Genomic DNA, 14,001 nt, shown 5'->3' on the forward strand with positions numbered 1-14,001 from the left:
CATTCTGCAGGCGTAGCTTGGATTTGTAGTTCTAACTGCAATTTCACAGTCGGCATACATGCCCCAGTTTAAAAATAACTGCTTTACCCAATCTGAAACAGGGATATTGTCGTCCACACACCTCGAATTTCTCATGTGAAATGTAGATACCTCCCTCTTATAAAAGTTATTTTCAAAGACGGCACAAATCAGATCATACATCCTTTTTCGCATGGCTAAAGTATCGTTACTTGTTGTGAAAATCCTGTACAACAGTATGTAACAGGCTATATTTCCTCCAGGTATTCTTTCATCAGATAAAAAAAATCTGTTCTTATCACCTTAATATGTGTTACGTCCTGTATCATAGGACCAGAATATTAATCTCACTTTTGCCTCATGACGAAGAACTAAGAGCATATTCTACCTCTGTCACAGGATGCTTTCCCACTTTCGAAATCTCTTAAGATAGTCAAGTGCCTCGTCACCTACAAAGTGTCTTGAGGTAATCAAGTACCAGCACAGAGGAGTTGTACATATTAGGTGTGGTGTCACCGCCAGACACCATACTTGCTAGGTGGTAGCTTTAAATCGGCCGCGGTCCATTAGTACATGTCGGACCCGCGTGTCGCCACTGTCAGTGATCGCAGACCGAGCGCCACCACACGGCAGGTCTCGAGAGACGGACTAGCACTCGCCCCAGTTGTACGGACGAGTTAGCTAGCGATGCACACTGACGAAGCCTCGCTCATTTGCAGAGCAGATAGTTAGAATAGCCTTCAGCTAAGTCAATGGCTACGACCTAGCAAGGCGCCATAGCAATTGATAGTTATCGTATGAAGCATGTCTCATCAAGAACGATGTATACAAATGATGGATTAAAGTTATTCCAGAAGCTACGTACTTTTCTTTATAGCATTCATTACGTATCCTGTTTCAGACCTCACGCCAGCCTGCGTGAGTCAACGCGTGCCTATCGGCCTCCTCTTTCAAGTAGTGTATGTAGTGTTGGCTAACTGCTAACACTACATTAGGTTAATACTACGTATCATTTTATAGCTTCGGTAATATAGCTGATACGATGTCCATCTCTCCCTGTTTAGGTGGGAGACTGAAATATCTTTAAAAGATCTCACCGCAACGAAGAACCACCTGATGATTGCTCCAATACACGAATCACGTCCGTTGTACTATCGCCATCGCTTTCATTCACCCGGCGGCACGTCACTGATATCAAATTGACTGACTAATTAATTAACTTGATCGTGAGGATCTCTCTGCTTGGTGAGTAATTTTTTTCCTGCAGTCGTATTACACTCACCAGTTAACCATTACAGGCAATTCTGTGACGTCTCTGGAGGCTTCCCAAAGGCTACGTAGCCACTTCCTCAAATACCATAATGGGTGGTAACTGTCGTCGTAAAGATATCCAGCGCTAATTACGGTCTGTCTGTTGACTTCCTTGTCATGCTAGTGGAGGTAGGTCCCTTAGAAATCCGGTATCCTGCTCCTGAACTAACCCGCATGATATCTGTCGGTCTATGTGGGCAGTAGGATGTTTGACCCTCTTCAACACCCGCGTGTGTCTCTGCCCCCGTCCGCATTGCCGCCACCGGGTCGCACGTGAACAGCTGCCACTGCCGCCACCGAGTAGCGAACTTCCACATGGACGACGGGGCTGTTCAATGCTCGCCGTGCCGGACAGCTGTTAATGATTCCAGGATCACAAAAGATGTCCTGTCCTTCTCAGGAGGACTGGGCGCTTAAATGTCGCTGGGGTAAATACCAAGACGTTTAACAATAAGGTTCCCCTCCTCACACCTGCAAACCGAAACGTTCTGCGATGTCTTTTCGAAATATGCAGGAAAGGTTGAACCAGTGAACAGTAGCAAAATACCTGTCTGCTGGCCACCCAATCCCAAATGTGTGTTTGGCCGAGTGGTAAGCCGGCACGGTGGCTCAGCGTGTTCGGTCAGAGGGTTAGAAGCCCTCTGTAATAAAAAAACTGAGCTAATCGATCAACAACGAACTTAAACGGATGTCATACGATGTCCGCCGCGAGCAGATGCAACGAAAAAAAGTGAACAAAATGAGAATTTAAAAAAAAAAAAAAGTTGTACTAGGCACTTCAATCTGGAACCGCGCGACCGCTGCGGTCGCAGGTTCGAATCCTGCCTCGGGCAAGGATTTTAAGTTCAAAATAGTTCAAAAGGCTATGAGCACTATGGGACTCAACATCTGAGGTCATCAGTCCCCTAGAACTTAGAACTACTTAAACTTAACTAACCTAAGGACATCACACACTTACATGCCCGAGGCAGGATTCGAACTCGCGCGGTTCCGGACTGAAGCGCCTACAACCGCTCGGCCACCGCGGCTGGCTGATGTTAAGTCTCGTAGTGCTCAGAGCCATTTGATCCGAAATGTGTATGAGCATGCTGACCTGCATTTCCCCCAGATTACAGCCCTGTAGAAGCGTTCCTATTGCTTCGAGAACTCAAATGGGAATCCCTGGAGGTTAGGCGATGTTACTGTCGAGGAACATTACTGAAAAAATTTAGAGAGCCGACATCTGAAGGTGACTGCAGAAGGATTCTACTACCGTCAACATACATTTCGCTACGTTTCGCGTAAGGACCATGAAGATAAAATACGAAAAATTAGCAGTCATTTGGAGGCAAATAGATAGTATTTTTACCCTCGCTCTCTTAGCGAATGGAATAGGAAAGGATATGACTAGTAGTGATACAGGGTTCCCTTTGCCACACACAGTACGATAGCTTGCGAAGAATGCAAATAGAAGTAGATGTAAATTTAATCACCTCTTAAGATGTCAATCTATCCATTTATAGGCCCAAAAAACTCACTGAAGAATGTTGTCGCATTTATTGAGGAAATGTCGGCTGCTGGTTGTCTCTTAGTAAAAACCGTCAATCGCCCCCAAATTTTCTCGTTCTAGTCACTTGCGAAACATATTGAGAGGATGTAATGCGTTTGCCCACTACACTTAGCACAAGCGGTACAGAGCTTACCTCTCAACTCTCCTTTCGTTAGAATATCGCTTCGCTGACATATTCTCACGAGTCTTCCAGTCTTCGATGTATAGCATTTGAATCCACCTGATTTCGACGAGTAAGAGATGTCCCGCACCAAGTGACAGACCCCTGGTAATTCTGTCGTAATCCTCTTACGTTCCTGCAGCTCTGTTCCATTAGTTAGAAGGCTGTCTAGTCCTGCACTCACCACAGACTAGGTAGAGAGCTATCTCAACTCGAAAAACAGCACACTAACGTACATGAGTAAAGTCACAATGTGGACTGCACAAAGAAATTCATAACACAGATCATCGATATCGGATGTTTGTCTATTAATCTCTCTTGGACGTGTCCCAATCTTCTTTATCGTATTACTTTGACGGCTACTCTAGAAATACGACAGTGTAATGGTGTCAGCGTCTTCGTTGATAGCATAGCGCCTCATGAGAAATACATCACCTTCTTGAAAAGGAGCATACCTTCATAATACGATTCCATCAGTATCACAGAGCTACCAAGACATTATCCGTTGAGTCTTTACTTTAAAGTCAGCACCGCCATTAGACTGTTGTTTATTTACAGTGTTAAATGGTTCAAATGGCTCTGAGCACTATGGGACTTAACATCTGAGGTCATCAGTCCCCTAGAACTTAGAACTACTGAAACCTAACTAACCTAAGGACATCACACACATCCATACCCGAGGCAGGATTCAAACCTGCGACCGAAGCGGCCTATTTACAGTGTTACATTTACACTTACACAATCATGATTTCTGCTTCAAAGTGCCATTATGAAGTATTTTAAGTGCCATTATGAAGTGTTTTAAGTGTTGTAAAATGCCTAAGATGGCATACTGTCGTATTAAAATACACTATTAGCCACATTTTAATACGACAGTATGCCATCTTAGGCAATTTATAACACTTAAAACACTTGATAATGGTTGTTTGAAGCCGAAATCATGATTGTGTAAGTGTAAATGTCACAGTGTAAGTAAACAAGAATCTAATGGTGGTACTGACTGCGCGCATAATTTAGAGCTACTGCAAGAGTAGGGGGAGATTCAGGACTTAACTACACCATTCATCGTATTTTACCCCCACATGCTGTTCGATAGTGGACTACCCATGATACTGTATCCCATCTAAAGCATACTATACCCACATGTGTAGCATAGACATGTATAGTATTAGTTATTTACCTAGAAGCAGTGCTTATGTGTTTATTTATCTACCGTCCGTCGAGACCCAATTAACCAATAGGTACAAGCCAGACCAAATCAGTGTCATCTTGGTACCTCTTATACCTCGACCCGAAATGTAGTGCAACAGTCTCTAGGTGATATACTGATGGGATTTGCAGTCACTCACCTCCTACACCATCACATATTAGTGGTCAGATCACACCCTTCCTCTTAAAAATCAATGCACAGAGCCTGACATATTCTTCTGCTATCGCACACCAACTTCTCATAAGAATCCAGCAAACGAATGCGAACCCAACACATGAGTTCTGCTCCAGATGCTTACTGCTAGGCATTTTGCGGCAGTTAACTCTTCTGATGACATTGAACAGGATTTCTAGTTCCATTGACATGTAATAGATTTAGTTAGGTCCAGATCAACTACCAACCAGTTCTTGCAGCCTGCTTGCTCGATTACCAATTCATCCTAATCTCACGTGCTGATCGACTACATTTACTTCCATACCTCCCTATGCTACCCCTTTGTTTCTGAGAGAAGTACGTCGTCTTTCCCAGAGATTTTATTGCTGTAACTTATTCGAATGGAGTATGCCAATCTACACCATGCTAGCAGCATTTGCACGGTGCTTTTGCTTTGCAGATCAGTCACATAACAAGAGCAGATGTGGATTCACAGGACTGGCAGATAGCAACTATGAAATGTCATGCTGTTGTATCGATGTTACTGTTCATGAGTACATACCGTTTGACCATGAAAGGGATTATGCATTTTAATGTCGGGACAGGAGCTGACAATGGCCTCAAAGTTAGTGGAAATTGAGAATTTATAGAGAGGTACAAAGTTGGGGCTCGTTCAAATATAGTGGGTACAGCTGTGCAATAAACTGATGTTTATATCAGGGGACCGTTGAGGGCTAAGTGCGACTCGTTCTGTCTCGGCATTCCTGTCTTCTACAGCTGCAGTGTCAGTACATCAGTACTTACTGCACTTTGTGTTGCTACACTAAAATTAACAGCTCGAGAGGCATCACAGGACGTATTTCTAAAGCAACTAACTGCTGTGAACACGCATGGTCTGCAGGAAGTGTTATGTGCTGCAGTGGAGCAAGAGAAGGCCTGCAATATTGTTTTGCTTAAGATAATGGGAACATTGAGAAAGACGTGCTGTTCGTAATTTCGACCACTTAGTCATTCTAAGATCAACGAAAGTTCATTGCAAGGTGGTATACCTACTCCAACAGGTTTCGCACTCAATAAATATAGAATTCAAATCATACAGAACGCAATTATTTGCGAGATACTGTCACATAGTTCCCAAACGTCAGCCAGTGCTGTGTAAGTACAGTGATGCTGTGCATGGTTCTCCGTTCCACCATGAACAAATGTTCCATAAAAACTATAGTCTTCCGCGCCATATATGTGCATATTGGATCCATCCTGATTTCGAAAAATCTGCTTACGATGAAAATACTGCCTATCCAGCAAAGCAATGGAATCAGATATCTGCAACATAGTTACCAAACGTTTGTCAGGGCTATTTAAGTAAAGCGATGGTGTGTGTGGTGCTGTCTCTCACCATTAACAAATGTGCTGTTAAAGCTACAGTCTTCCAAGCCATATATGTGCATATAGATCCTCTTTTGACCTCGGGATGTAATTTTATAAGAAAGAAAAAAAAAAAAAGGCTAGTAATCCAGTAGGGCAATGGAATGAGATGCATGTGACGTAATCTCCAAACATCTGTCAGGGCTATTTAAGTATGGTGATGCTAAGTGTGGCACTCCCTCCCACCATTAACACATATTCCATTAAAATTAGTCTTCCTTGTCATATACAGGTACATAGATTCCTTTCTAATTTCCAAATTTAATTTGCCTATGAAGAAAAAAGTGCACAGTAATCCTACAGTGGACTGGGATCAGATACGTGTTAACATAGGACCAAAACGACTGTCAGGCCTATTTAAGTGCAGTGGTGCTGTGTACGGTACTCCCTTCCATAAGTAACAAATGTTCCATTTACAGTCTTCTGCACCATATACACCCCATACTGGTTTTTGAAATGAACTTCCATATTGCTAGCATCTACATGGTTTCAAACTATAACAGTCCATCTCCACAGTTGTAAATCAGGGCTTAAAAACTAGATACTTCTTAGTGGAGGGAGATTAAACATTTCTCATTATTTTGATCCCTAAGTTTGTCATTCACAGAAAGCCATTGCAGTAGTACAGGCTGATGGTCCATTTCAAAGTCAACCAGTTCTGCCTTAGATGGATTTTTTTGTATTCCTGCTGCATCTATACCAAATTCTCCTAACATACACCATGCTCCCGACTGCGGAATAAGGTTCAATGTTTCTAGAGTGCATAATGTTCCGTTATTACAGTACTGACATATAACATCATCCTTCCAGCATACAGTGCATACATTAAGGAAATTAGAACATTCAACCGCCAATTCTGATTTCATCTGCTATGTAATGCTTTATACAAAAGTAATATGATACAATGATACATGGCGGTAGGCAGCACTCAGATTTTCTTTTTCTCCCTTCAATTCACACCAATACAGAATCTAGTCGCCACTAGCTTAGTGGAGTGTACAGTTCGCAAACCACTTGACCACTTGTTACCAGATCATATGGAACTCTATAGCACTGATCTTCACAAAAATAGTCTGGTAGTGGACGAAATGATTTTTTTTTAACCCTGTGGAAGACCGCATATACTGACAGAACAGTGGTGTTGAATGTCACCTCAATGCTTCGACGCTAAAAATATCACGATTGTTCAACACAGGGCAGGGGCTGTTAAGACCACATGGTAATCATAGCTATCTTATTAAGAGCAGACTGAAGTGTGATTCATGTAGGAAAAAACAAGAAAAGATCGCATGGTAACGACAATGTCTTATTCTTCACAATGTGTGTCAATAAAGTATAGCCCACATGGTACACATTGAATTGCATGAAGATGCTGATTCAGGAGATGAATGTTGGAGTATCTCCAGTTTGCACAGGTTGCAAGTATCATCCAAAACAAACGGTTCTACCCACCGACATATCTTCACAACACGCTCAGACACCCACTATGTTACAGAGTGACCTTTATAAATAGCCTACTCTAAAAATGGAACATGCAGATGCTTCTCCTCACGTGATCATGATGTCATTTATGGCCACGTATTCTAAATTTGCGTGTGAATGTAGTGCAGTTATCAACAACTGCTCTATTTTTCTTATGGTATTTCTTTAAAATTTAATTAGTTGATTTGCAAAATATGTGTGTGTCCGTGATTCTCAGGTTTTGAAGATCTCGTAATATATGTTTTATTATGAAGAAGAAATATCATAGGGTGGTGGTGAGTGTTTTAACTGATTTATTTGACTTATGCGTTCCAGAGCTTTTTCCCTACCCTGTCTCCTGCAAGTTGTTAAACAATTAATTTGACATAATAGTACAAATGGACTATGTCCTGTCATTTTTGACATCACAATTGTGCCTGCTCCTCCTTTGTCGTGTGACATCATAAGAGTGGGTGTATTTTGCCCACCCAAATAAAGAGAACCACAGCCCAGCATTTCTCACCAATTTAATTAATTAATTTGATTGATGTTTAAATAAATAAAGAATATATTGCTCGAATTTACTACTCATTTCATGTTATGAGATCCTCCCAATCTTGCAGCTCAATACAGCTTGAGTCTTTTTCCCAGCAGTTCACATGTGGAAATGGGGTGGCAGCTGTAGGATAATCCAGCAGTAGGGTAACACACTCAGAAACAAATATACTAAATAAATAAAGACAATACCTTACACTCTTCCTCTTTGGCAGCTCATCAAAGACTGGATCTTTTCCCACCACAAATGGGGGAGGGGAGGAGAGGAGCCTTCTCTCCCACAATCCGATTAAATAAAGAATATGGAAATTGAATTTTATAAGTAGATAATACATTATTATGTCCTGTGCAATGTAACTGACATTTATTCGAATTTCGCCATGAGCTCCTTCCACACCAACAGCTCAGCACAGACCGAACAGGGCAATTTACAGATGGGCGATAGGAGGGGAGGAGGCAGTGGAGGGGAGGGGGAGGGGAGGAGGAGTGGGGCAGCTGGAGATATCCCAAGAGGGAAAGAGTGGTTCAGAGCCGAACTGGAAAGGAGGTGAAGAAAAAAGTGACCCAGTATTGTCATCCCTTTCCCCAGAGGTGTGAGGGAGGACGATGGGGACGGGCATAACAACATTTTGAGGGGAAGGGTGATGATTTGCCTCTGAATGTATGCTTGCCCCAGAATGTGTGCAACCTGCATAAACAAAGTGGCATAGAAGTCTCTTTATCCCAGTAGTACTGACCTCTCGATTACGCCACATAATTGTTTGATTATTCGAATTGCCCAGAATGTTCTTCAAACCACTTGCAAACAACTGTGGCCCCGTGGCATGCCTCATTGTCATTTAAAACGATGCCATCGTTGTTTCGGGACATGAAGTGCGTGAGTAGTTGAAAATGGTCTCTAACTAGCCGAAAATAACCATTCCCAGTCAATGATCGGTTCAGTTGGATCAGAGACCCTGTCGATTTCACGCAAACACAGTCCAAACCATTAAAGAGCCACCACCAACTTGCACACTGCCTCACTGGCAGCTTGGGTCCATGGCACCGTGAGGTGCGCACGACACTCGAAACATACGATGAGTTCTAATCAACAGGAATCGGGACTCATCTGACCAGGCCACGGTTTTCGTCTAGGATGCGACCGATATTCTTACGACCCCGGGAGAGGTATTGCACGTGATGTGATTATAGAGGGCAACAATCAGTTGTCCTGTTTTTCGATTTTATTACGCAAATTCAGATTTCGGCTAGTAGCTACCCATACTCAGTGCACTATTTTCTATTGTCAATGCATGTAAGTCCCTATTATTCGGGCGTCATATTCAAAGAAAATAGTGCATTGCGAATGGCTAGCTACTAGCCGTAATCTGGGTTTGCGTAATACAATCGAACACGGCAGCATGTTGTCTAAATGCTTCGTGTTAAGCTGAATGTTGGAACTGAAACATGATGGAACAGAAAAGTTTGTTGCTTATGAAGTAGCACGTTTGTACCGCCATTTGAAATCGCTAAGAAAATTCTCTGAAACACAATAAAAGAATTAACATGAATACTCTTAATGATGAAAGTTGTTGTACAGATGATAATATTTAGAAGCTGTGGGACAAAGCAGCCTATCGCTCGTTAGGGGGCACGTAGCTCTCCATAACGGGGCAGAGAGCGGCAGAGGCGCTCATTTTACCACTCGGTCAGCTCCGCACGCTGGAATGCCGCGCCACACCACACGCAGCCACTTCTATGGCCAAATGTTTGCTCTCACAACAAGGAAACGCCGCCGGGCCGCCCTGTTACTGCAGTGCAGAGCGTGTCGACCTATATAGGCGACGTGACTCTGCTTATTTAACTGCTTGTCGTCTGTCGCTTTCATTCTGAGGTCATACAGCACTTCTCGAAGAACAGTATTAATGCTTGAAGATCGTAAATAGTGCACTACTTCCTAGGTCTATCAAAAAATAAGTCTTACACACTGAAACTCTTCTGTCTTGCTTTTGTAATCGACGAGGAAGACCGTGTCCTCTCTCTGGAAGGGTATAGTCTCTGTTCCGCACATTCTTAATCATTTCACTTGTGCCTTGGAACTTGTGCGGGCGATAACATCCTATCTTACACCGTGGGATGCTATCTCATTGACTACAACGTATACGATTAATTTTCTCTAAATTTTACTGAGCCGTGTGCACTGTCGATTACACATCGAAAGCGCGAGACAGTGTCTTTGGCGGTCGCTAAGCAACTCCTTCCTGGCGTCTTCCAAGAGGGAACGCGTTCGACTGGCCCCGGTGACTTAACACCGACCTGCTTCGGCCCTTGGTCAATTCCGTCTTGCTGCTAGATGCAAAAGGAAGAACCTGATCAGCCACAAGTGGTCGTTCTGTGGACTATAAGGCGACGACCATTTATCTACACTGTGCTGTCTTGTAAGCGGGTATTGGACTGCTAAACTCACTTGTCTGAGAAACAAGACGCCCTAGTTCCCACACGACCTTGGTCCGCCCTAGCTGCTCAGGCCGTGGGTATACAGGGTGTTACAAAAAGGTACGGCCAAACTTTCAGGAAACATTCCTCACACACAAATAAAGAAAAGATGTTATGTGGACATGTGTCCGGAAACGCTTAATTTCCATGTTAGAGCTCATTTTACTTTCGTCAGTATGTACTGTACTTCCTCGATTCACCGCCAGTTGGCCCAATTGAAGGAAGGTAATGTTGACTTCGGTGCTTGTGTTGACATGCGACTCATTGCTCTACAGTACTAGCATCAAGCACATCAGTACGTAGCATCAACAGGTTAGTGTTCATCACGAACGTGGTTTTGCAGTCAGTGCAATGTTTACAAATGCGGAGTTGGCAGATGCCCATTTGATGTATGGATTAGCAGGGGGCAATAGCAGTGGCGCGGTACGTTTGTATCGAGACAGATTTCCAGAACGAAGGTGTCCCGACAGGAAGACGTTCGGAGCAATTGATCGGCGTCTTAGGGAGCACGGAACATTCCAGCCTATGACTCGCGACTGGGGAAGACCTAGAACGACGAGTACACTTGCAATGGACGAGGCAATTCTTCGTGCAGTTGACGATAACCCTAATGTCAGCGTCAGAGAAGTTGCTGCTGTACAAGGTAACGTTGACCACGTCACTGTATGGAGAGTGCTACGGGAGAACCAGTTGTTTCCGTACCATGTACAGCGTGTGCAGGCACTATCAGCAGCTGATTGGCCTCCACGGGTACACTTCTGCGAATGGTTCATCCAACAATGTGTCAATCCTCATTTCAGTGCAAATGTTCTCTTTACGGATGAGGCTTCATTCCAACGTGATCAAATTGTAAATTTTCACAATCAACATGTGTGGGCTGACGAGAATCCGCGCGCAATTGTGCAATCACGTCATCAACACAGATTTTCTGTGAACGTTTGGGCAGGCATTGTTGGTGATGTCTTGATTGGGCCCCATGTTCTTCCACTTACGCTCGATGGAGCACGTTATCATTATTTCATACGGGATACTCTACCTGTGCTGCTAGAACATGTGCCTTTACAAGTACGACACAACATGTGGTTCATGCACGATGGAGCTCCTGCACATTTCAGTCGAAGTGTTCGTACACTTCTCAACAACAGATTCGGTGACCGATGGATTGGTAGAGGCGGACCAATTCCATGGCCTCCACGCTCTCCTGACCTCAACCCTCTTGACTTTCATTTATGGGGGCATTTGAAAGCTCTTGTCTACGCATCCCCGGTACCAAATGTAGAGACTCTTCGCGCTCGTATTGTGGGCGGCTGTGATACAATACGCCAAGGCTTCCCAACTTGTGGTCCGCGGACCCCTTAGGGGCCCGCCGGATCTTTCTAGGGGGTCCGCGGCCACCCTTCACCAAATCGTGTAAAATAATGAGTAAAATTATTGAATAAAAATGTGAAAATCAAATTCATCACTTTTTTTTTCGTGTGAAAAACATGTGTACTTTTACTTCACGTCGTATTCCGAAGCAGCCTTTGCGATTCTTCTCTGATTGTTTCGCAACAATACGGGGTTCGTTTGTGCGGCGGCTCACGGAGGTAGATGCGCTGAAACCTTTTACGCATGAGTGGAGCGAACTTTGTCGACCAATCACAGTGCTCGCTGGCTCGTATGCGGCCGCAGGCATCATTAAATGTTAAACTTGCACTACCTATTTCATAAGTCGATTTTTGACCTTCAAGTTGTTTTCATTCATCTCTAAACCAAAGACTATTGATGAAGGGGGGGGGGGGGGGGTCATTGGGAACATGGAACTTGCATTAAGAAGCTTTCAGTTCCCATGGGTTTCATGTGAAATTTAAAGTTACTGTGCTCTTGACTGACAATGAGTCCGCCATGGATTTTCCACTGAAGAAGGGGTCCACCAGCTGAAAAGGTTGGGAAGCCCTGCAATACGCCATTCTCCAGGGCTGCATCAGCGCATCAGGGATTCCATGCGACGGAGGGTGGATGCATGTATGCTCGCTAACGGAGGACATTTTGAACATTTCCTGTAACAAAGTGTTTGAAGTCACGCTGGTACGTTCTGTTGCTGTGTGTTTCCATTCCATGATTAATGTGATTTGAAGAGAAGTAATAAAATGAGCTCTAACGTGGAAAGTAAGTGTTTCCGGACACATGTCCACATGACATATTTTCTTTCTTTGTGTGTGAGGAATGTTTCATGAAAGTTTGGCCGTACCTTTTTGTAACACCCTGTATAGACAAAGTAGAGTAGTTTGGTGAGCGTTTTATTTCGTCCTGTGGCGTGCTTAAGCTCAGTGGTTACGCGTACCTACTGCCAAGGGTGGTGTACCGGTAGCGGTTTTATTGGCTTCCTTTGCCGATGTGTATTGGCAGAACTTGTCTTTTGACGTGTATTTGTTTAACAAGTGTCTGCCACATGTGTATAGTGTCTCAAGTTTCCTAGTGCTGTAATTTTTTTTTACTCTCCCTGAAAGGGTCTGTGTTGGCTATGTTTACGTATGCTGCACGCGGTGTAATGGGGCAGCTAGTGTGAAGGTGGGAGCAGTTAGGTGGTGGTAAACAAAACGTGACATCTGCATCAGAAATGACATTTATTTGAAAACATGAGATAAAATTGAAACTTCCTGGCAGACTAAAACTGTGTGCCGGACCGATACTCGAACTCGGGACCTTTGCCTTTCTCGGGCAAGTGCTCTGCCAACTGAGCTACCCAAGCACGACTCACGCCCCATCCTCACAGCTGTACTTCTGCCAGTACCTCGTCTCCTAACTTCCAAACTAATAAAATTAATTACCAAAAATTTGAAATATTCCACTTTGCTTTCTTGTAGCAGCAGACTGAATGACTCCTACAGCTCAAAGAATTAAGAAATCGAAAGACTGCTAGTGCTAGTTAGTGAGTAATAACAATTTAGCAAAAATAATTGCCTATTGAAAAAGTATTTAAGCAAATCAGCAACAATTTACAAACAACAAGATATTAGTAACATATTTGCAGGAGGTACATAAAGGTGAAATTTAATTAGTTGTATTCCTCACTGCCCCTAATTCTAGCTATAGCAGACAAACAATACTAAAACAGAGAAAAAAACTCACGTTAGACATACTAATGAGAAGCAGCATCCAAGAAGGTTTAAGAATGGGCCCAGATAACCAGTGACCGGCCATAACCAGTGACTATAAGAACAAGTGGCTGCAATACAACTTATAAATACGATTAAGAAAATGGGGCCCCAACTATTGCCCGTACAAGTGTGCTTAAAATACTGAGCTTAAACAAAGGTGTCATTGCACATTCGAGAGAATCTTTGCAATAATCTTACACTTCACAAGCAAATGCCCACATTACACCAAAAAATTTAGAAAATGGCAATTATTGGGCAAATAAAATATCTCAATGTAATATTTAGACAATAAACAACAGATTAAATAGGATTTACCTAAGACATCAATGACTTATAGTCCTAAAGACTGATGTGGTTATTCAACTCGCGTAGTACACGTAAATGAGACGAAGGCAGATCAGTTCAGTGAGGAAAAAAAAAAAAAAGCTCTTGGGACTGGGTACTCTTAACCAGTCAACGCAAGCACGCCACAGGACCAAGCAAGACACTCACCAAACATATCCACATGCGTCCGCTGCTTCACTTTGTCCGTATACCCACGGCC

The 14,001-nt window shown here is 43.3% G+C and overlaps 1 pseudogene; it reads left to right on the forward strand.

Moving 5' to 3' along the window:
* Positions 1 to 270: 270 nt before the first annotated feature.
* Positions 271 to 451, forward strand: LOC126204957 (U2 spliceosomal RNA; annotated as a pseudogene).
* The last annotated feature ends 13,550 nt before the right edge of the window (positions 452 to 14,001 follow it).

Source organism: Schistocerca nitens, chromosome 1, assembly GCF_023898315.1.
Source record: "Schistocerca nitens isolate TAMUIC-IGC-003100 chromosome 1, iqSchNite1.1, whole genome shotgun sequence".
In the NCBI taxonomy this organism is placed as follows: domain Eukaryota; kingdom Metazoa; phylum Arthropoda; class Insecta; order Orthoptera; family Acrididae; genus Schistocerca; species Schistocerca nitens.